Below are 7,574 nucleotides of genomic sequence, written 5' to 3'. Positions count from 1 at the left end.
TAACGTCCGAAGGAGGGCAATGAAGACAGTGAAGGGCCTAGCGGGGAAACCATTCAAGGAGTGGCTAAGGTCAGCCTGAAGGTCTGTTCAGCCTGAAGGAGACTGAGGGGGGGATTGGAATTTTCAACACCCTCACAAAGGGAGGCAGACAGGCAGGCACTGATCTCTTCTCTGTGGTGACCAGTGACAAGACCCGAGGGAATGGCCTGAAGTTGTGTAGGAGGTGCTTTAGGTTGGGTATTAGGAAAAGAATCTTCACCCAGAGGGTGGCTGAGCACTAGAACAGGCTCTCCAGGGAAGTGGTCACAGCACCAGCCTGACAAAGCTCAAGAAGCATTTGGACAATGCTCTCAGGCACATGGTGTGATTCTCCGGGGTGTCCTGTGCAGGAGTAAGAGTTGGACTCGATGATCCTGATGGGTCCCTTCCAAGTCAGCATACTCTGAGGTTCTGTGACCGGGACATGGCTTGGGCCCAGGCCTGGCGGGGGCTGCAGGACCCCCTTCCGCCGGCCCGCTGCCCGGGGGAGGGAAAGAGGGGGCGGCCGGCGCCGTGCCCGGGTGAGCGCCCCGCGCGCATGCGCCGCGAGCGCGGCGCCCCCGCTCGGCTCCGCTCGGGCCGCACTCGGCTATTTCCGCCTCTTTGTTTTAAACTCCGGGCCGAGCCCTTTAAATCCCCGTTTTTTTCTTTTTAAAATTTTCTCGGGAAGGGGAAGCGGGGCCGGTGTTTCCCTCCGCCTCGCGTTTCCGACTCCTCTGCTCTCTGCCCTGCGGTGGCGCCCGGAGAAGGACGGGCCGGGGAGCGGAGGGTCGGCGGCGGGTGCGGGGAGCCCCCGCTGTGGCCCCGAGCGGCGGCCGCGCCCCCCCCGTCAGGTCAGTGCGGGGCTGGGGTGGGGGGCGTGGGGGTCCCGGCCTTGCCCCGCCGAGGGGCTGGAGGGCAGCCGAGGGGCTCGGGGGCGGGGCGGGCCCGCCGCCCCCCGCCCGTCTGCGGGGTATTTGCGGTGAGGGCTGCGGGATGAGAGGAAGGGGTGTGGGGGTGCGGGGCGAGGGTCTTCTCCACCCCCACGGGTTGGGGGGCTGCGGAGGAGCGGGCCGGGGGTGAGGGGGGGCCGCGCTTGAACTTTCGGGGCGGCAGTGGGGTGGTCACAGGCGGGGTCGGGGTTCTGTGGGGTTCCTCTCCCGAAACTGTCAGGGAGTCCCCGTGGGCCGGGGGAGCGTCTGTCCCGGTCCTGCTGCGTTTGCCCACCGCCGGGGAAGGTGGCTCGTGGCTGCTGGGGGCAAGGAAACCCGGGCACCTCCTGCCCCACCCGTTCCTACCCTCGGGAGGAGTTGCCGGTTCTGTGCAGGGGCCTGGGCAGGGGACAGAACTCCACGGCTTGAGGAGAAAGGGTCTCTTTGAGTGGAGGGGTGAAGATGGCGTTTCCAGTAAGCTGGAGATAGGGGGGACACGTCCCTTGGGTGTGCGACTTCAGCCGTGCAGGTATGTGGCTCCAGTGCTGTGTATCTGGGATGTGAAGTCGTGACAAATAGGAAATGAATTGATACTCATAGGTAAGGTATAGCGGCTTGAATTGTTTTAAAGTCTAAGAACAAATATACATATATGCACACACACATATATATACACATATATGTATTTGGTATTAAGGAATTTAGAAAGTTTTCTAAACCACTGAGTTCTAGTAAGCTGTGGTGTTGTCACATTTGGCCTTTTAAGTTGGTCACTTTTAGCCTGAAAAGTGCTAAAAATGATCTCTGTGGAAAGTTTTGCATGTCCCGAAGTTAATAAGGCTCAAAGGAGGTTTGATTACTGTGGGTTATCAAATGCTTGGATGTTTTCTTGCTACTTCACATACTTGCATTTTCTCCTTTTTTTTCTTTTTTTTTTTTTTTTTTTGGTTACAAAACTGTTTGTGCCAGCTTTCTGTCAAGTCAGTTTAGACCCTTCCTGCTTTCTGTATGAAATGAATGCCTCTGAGAAACCAGTTCAAGAAATTCTGGTTTATTACCCCTACATGCTCTGGAATGTTCTGAAAATATTTTATTTGGTACTTCTCGAAATAATACTGCATATTTTCTTCCAGAGTTTCACCAAAGAATTAAGTTTGTGGATGAAAAGCTTTGAATTGAAACAAACAAAAAAATTGAGATGAGTCTTTAAGGAGCATCCCATATATGTGTCCTTCATTCTAGATTGGTTTTGTTTCTACAGAATGGACAATTAAGCATATGTTAGGTATGTTGTAATGAGTTTTTTTAGTACCAGATAGTGTACTGTTTAAAAATTATTATTGGTTATTTTTGGGTAGGATACTTGTGAATTTTTGTGTTCATTCTTTTAGGGGCAAATCAGATGAGAATCTCAACTGTGATACTCATCATGTATCTCAAAAAGGTGCTCTGCAATTCATAAAAATTCTTTGGTAACAAGGTGAATAAAAACAGAAACGTTGTGCCCTTTCAGTAGCTTTACTATTTCTTTTGAAGCTATACTTGTAACATTTTATAATGTGTTTAAGGGAATACAGAAGCTGTGCAGAACCAAAGGTACTTAGTGAAAACACATAGGATGCATTAGAAGAGGGTCAGGTGACTGTCTAGAGATGTATAGGTGTACTGTGACAGAAAACTCAGAAATAAAACATTTCATAAACCACTTTTTGAGGAAAATCTACTGGATTTCTTTCTGCAGGCTGATCTGGCTGTTTTGATCTTGTTACTCTGCTGTCACCATAGAAAATCAAGACTGAACACTTGTAAATGTTGTAATAAATTCGACTTAAGAGTTTGTAATTATCCTAGCCTAATACTAATGCCAGGAATGGCAGAAATTAATTACTATGGTATGAAAGATTTCTGCTACTAAAAGACTGTAAAGTACAGCTTTCAGTCACTGCAGCTGTCCTGCTCTTACATCTCCTGTCTGCTTATGTGATTTAGAGGAGGTCATCTCAAAGCTTTATATTTGAGATACAGGTAAGTTTTCTCGTCAAGAACCATTCTACACTTACTTTAATAGCTTTCATTTCTTTTTTCCCATATGGCCGTTTAATCTAGGTGGCATGGCCTTTTTAGCTTTTGTCATGTAATGAACTCCCAGGACTGATATAATTCTAGATTAAATTCCTGAACTCTCTGGGCAACATTGTGAGAAGAAGTTGAAGCATTTCCATTGAAACTCTTAAGTGGAGCTTCTAAGCTCTAAGCTGCAAAGTGGATGTATACATGGTGTTTTGAAAAGCATGCATGTTTATAGTGTCTCACTTTACAACTACTGTCTTAAGTTACGATACTAGTTTACAAGAAAGTGTAAGGACATCTTGTATTTTATAAAAGAAACATTTTCTCTACTTTTTTGCTTTGGAGCTATTGTTGTTTGGCATGTGTGTAGTAACTTAGTACTTACTAAGTGGAAGCTTGTTTTGATAGTAGTGTTTGGAGATGCCGTTGATTTAAGACTCTCGGCATTCCTGAGAGTTTATTAATCTGAACTCTGGTCTCTTTTTCTCAGTGCTACTAAAGATGTTTAATGATGATTGAAACTTCTCTAATTTGCTAGGTTAGGTTTTCTCTCATGTTTAAAGGAAATGTGGAGGAAAACCTTCTCAGGGCAGTTTCACTGCAGTAGGTTAGAAGCCAGGCAGAAGCTGCCTACATCTTTTAGCTTACACAAGACTTATTTGGAAGCTCTGTCTTGAAGTAGTTTTGTATTCCTTACACCTCCCTTTTTAATATACAAGCTTGTTATATTAGACTGGAAGTTTAGCTAGTATGTGAAAGTCTTGTATATTGTACAAGAGAGAGGAAAAAAAAGCAGGTTATTCTGTGTTAGAAGCAATCTTCTCTATTGTGGTATGTAACACAGTTTCATTGCTAACTGAAGAAACACTATAAATAGTGGTTTGTTTTATAATTGCTCTGAAGAGCCTAGAGAAAACTGCTTTTATTGAAATTCATAGAATCATAGGATGTTTGGTTTGGAAGGGACCTTAAAGATCATTTTGTTCCAACTTCCCTGCTGTGGACCCCCACTAGACCCAGTTGCTCAGAGCTCCATCCAAACTGACCTTGAACACTTCTAGGGATGGGGCATCCACAGCTTCACTGGGCAACCTGTTCCAATGCCTCACCACCCTTACATCAAAGGACTTCATTGTAATATCTGATCTAAACCTCCTGTCTTTCACTTTGAAGCCATTCCCTCTTGTCCTGTCAGTACATGCTCTTGCAAAAAAATCTCTCTTGTAGGCTCACTTCAGGTACTGGAAGGCTGCTGTTAGGTCACCCCAAAGCCTTCTCTCAGCCTTTCCTTGTAGGAGAGCTGCTCCATCGCTCTAAACGTCTTGATGGCCTGCTTCCAGACTCACTCCAACAGGTCCCTGTCCTTCCTGTGCTGGGACCCCAGAGCTGGATGCAGTGTTCCAGGTGGGGTCTCACCAGAGCAGAGCAGAGCAGAGGGGCAGAATCCCCTCCCTCCCCTGCTGCCCACGCTGCTTTGGATGCAGCCCAGGGCTCGTTTGGCTCTCTGGGCTGTGAGTGCCCATGGCTGGGTCATGTCCATCCTCTCATCCCCCAGCACCCCCAGGCCTTCTCACAGGGCTGCTCTCCATCTATTCATCCCCCAGCTTGATTGGCTTGCCAAGGCTTCCAGGTCTGGGTGCAGCTCTGAGCTGTTGCTCAGGAATCCCTGAGCTTGGGAACCCCCCTGCGCAGCTTGATCTAGTGCTCACCCCCACAGTTAACCTCAGTCGCTGCTGGTGATGCTATCTCATTGACTGACTTAAAATTAGCTTTTCTCAAGTTAATTCTACTGAATAAGTGCATCTATACTTAATTCAACAGAATATGAAATTGAAATACTCAGTGTGGTGGGAGCTAATTGGACTGAAAGCCCTATGTTCTGCTGAAAGTTTGATTGAAGTTTGTAGAGACCTGAAGTCTTGCAATCATACCAGAGAGCCAGCATTTTAAGAACAAATAAACCAGCAGTGAGTTCTTCAATTACACTATTTTCTTCCCCCCCCCTTTTCTTTTTTCTCCTTAATCAGAAACAGTACTTTAGACTAGGAACTTCAAACTATATGTAGGAACTTAAGGGTCTCTTTATTCCTTTGACAAACACAACACATACTTTTCAAAAGTAGGGGGTGGTACAGATCATTAGAAGTAGGGGGAATGACGAACTCTGGTGAGCTCAAGTTACTTGTTCTTTGTGCCAGAAAATTATTGTTCTCACAGTTATGACTGCCTCTTTCAAATCACAGTTATAAGTTGATGGAGCCAGTGGGGGAAATTGTTGAGGGGGTGGGGGTGAGAACTGGAGCAAATCAAAGTATGTGTGGTGACATTATGATAATGTAGGGATTGTAAGGAAGAAACAAGCAAGAGTGAAAATCAGTCGTTTTTGTAGTTTTGTTGCCAGTAGAAGAACTTAGTTCTGACATTATTTTTCATCTCTGCAGAGTGGCATAGAGAAGACTTATTCTCCCTACAAACATTTGTTTCAGATGATCTTAAGATATAACTATTTTTTATTCTGAATTTTTAACTCACAGTAACTTAGAACTTCGTCTACATTAAAAAGGCCTGTGTTCTGGCAGCAGTAAGGATCCTTCTTGTTTGATTCTGAGACTGTCCTTATTGCTGGACGCTGTTGCTTTATAAATAGCCTGAGTTCATTTTAAGACAGAAAGCATCGTACTTATGTTTGGTGTCAATGAGAAAATGCTGTGTAGTATCTGTGTAATTAAGAGAGAAAAAGTTAATTTTTTAGATAACAGAATGAGTTGCATGTTATCTGCTAACTTGCAAATGGCTGTCTTGTGAAGCTTTTCACTTTTACTTAAGAAGGTTTTTTTCTCTCTGCATAACCAGACAGCATACGTCACTATTTTTATTTATAATGCAAATTTTGTGTGAATTATGATGATGTTATGCTACTACAGGTCATCTTTGTTATTCTTTTGCAATATGCATGCAAACAATATTGCGTTTGTAATCATAAATATCATTTTTTCATGCAAATTTGTCAGTGCAGTGTTTAATGAGTTTTCAGGTAATGTGTTGTGCTGTACAGTTTTTTCTAGGTTGTCACCTGAAAGATACAGTACAGCTGGCTAAATTATAAATTCTTTATGAATAATTATATCTGACACTTCCTGTTGCATTTGAGCTATTGAGTACACAGATTGGCATAATAAAAGCCATGGGTCAGTTGATTACTTAGTTAAGGGACATTGCTGATTTTATTTTAACTGACTAGGCAAAATGTTTTTATGATAAAAAATGATTTGTTGTGCTAAGCAGTGGCGATCAGTAGAACAGATTTGAGGAACAGGATTTTTGGTTTTTTTTTTTTATTCAACGTAGGACCATCCTTTGTTCCTTCAGAGTGACTTTTCCCAAAAATCATTTGGATATGGATACATTTGGAAGCATGAGCTGTGCCTTGGCATTAACATCAAAACAGTCTGGGATCTTAACTCCTGCATTTCAGATGATTGTATTTCATACTTTTTCATTATGATAATAACTGGATTTTGTTTTGTTTACCTTTTTTTTTCCTAATATATAAATTATGTTCTAGACACAAGGACTCAAATACTAATTTCAGGATTCAAAATAGGAAGAGGTAAGGGAATTTTTTACGTGCTGTTTAAGTACCTAATCATGCACTGTGCTGAAAGTGTATGTACCCCTGTTCCTACATCAAATTATTTATATTTCAGAGTGTAACTTCTGTTAAATCTGTATCTGTTATTTCAGTTAAATCTGTATCTGTTATAAGTTATTTCATAACTTTAAGAAAGTGCTAACACACTGTATTCAAACCAGTCTTCTTAATGCTTGAAATGTTTTTCTTTCCATCTTTGAGTTACTCCTTTCCTCTGAGGTCTGGGCCCCACACCAGGGTACAGTGTTTGCCTGATGGCTTCTGTCTGTACTTAGGAAAGCCCCCCAGCTGCAGTGCTACAGCAAGTGATTAATCTTTCTCACTTTAGCATTGTACTGGTTGGTAGTTTACTGTCTGGTTTTTAAGCTTTACTGATCCTTTTTTAGGAAAAAGCAAGCATAACTTGTTAAATGCTCACTTGAAATTGCTCATCCACATGGGCAAGTTGCTCTTGCCCTGTGCAAAAGGCTGCACTTGTGGAAAAGTTTTTTTGGCATGGAAAGTGTAGTAAAAAATTACACTCTTGAGTGAAATCCATGGTCTTAGTGATAAACACCTTTTTTAGTAACATTTGCATAGATTTATTTAATTTGTTGAATGAAATAAATGATTAAACTATCTTTTCCTGTAGCAGTTTCCTTAAACTAATTGCAAAGTAGACTTCCATCTTAAATCAATTTATGCTTTAAGACCATGCTTTTTGTATTGGGTTGCCATAAGATGATGATTACTTTACAGATTTTTAATTAAAATATTGGCAAAAGAAAATTCTCTTATTTATGCTTATACTGTTCTCAGACAAATTGCAGGTGCCCAGTATTTTTCTCTTTTCCCTTGAAAAATCCATATATACCTTTTCTGTGATTGAAGTGCTGTGGTAATAACATATTTTACCAAAAGTT

General features: G+C 42.9%; 1 protein-coding gene across 5 annotated transcripts in view; it reads left to right on the top strand.

The window, feature by feature from the left end:
* Window positions 1-588: 588 nt before the first annotated feature.
* The window catches only part of PCGF3 (polycomb group ring finger 3), a 56,322-nt gene continuing 49,336 nt past the window's right edge, over window positions 589-7,574 (top strand). Inside the window, exons 1-2 of one of the 5 annotated variants that reach the window (XM_039566623.1) lie at window positions 802-872; window positions 2,084-2,235. The gene's annotated coding sequence lies outside the window, so the exon portion shown is untranslated. Of the gene's footprint in view, window positions 873-2,083; window positions 2,236-7,574 lie in introns of all 5 variants that reach the window. The other 4 variants (XM_039566624.1, XM_039566622.1, XM_039566621.1 and 1 more) reach the window with 4 other exon arrangements.

Source organism: Corvus cornix, chromosome Z (assembly GCF_000738735.6).
Source record: "Corvus cornix cornix isolate S_Up_H32 chromosome Z, ASM73873v5, whole genome shotgun sequence".
Lineage (NCBI taxonomy): Eukaryota > Metazoa > Chordata > Aves > Passeriformes > Corvidae > Corvus > Corvus cornix.
The sequence above is the reverse complement of the archived record's forward strand: the minus strand, read 5'-3'. Positions and strand labels throughout refer to the sequence as shown.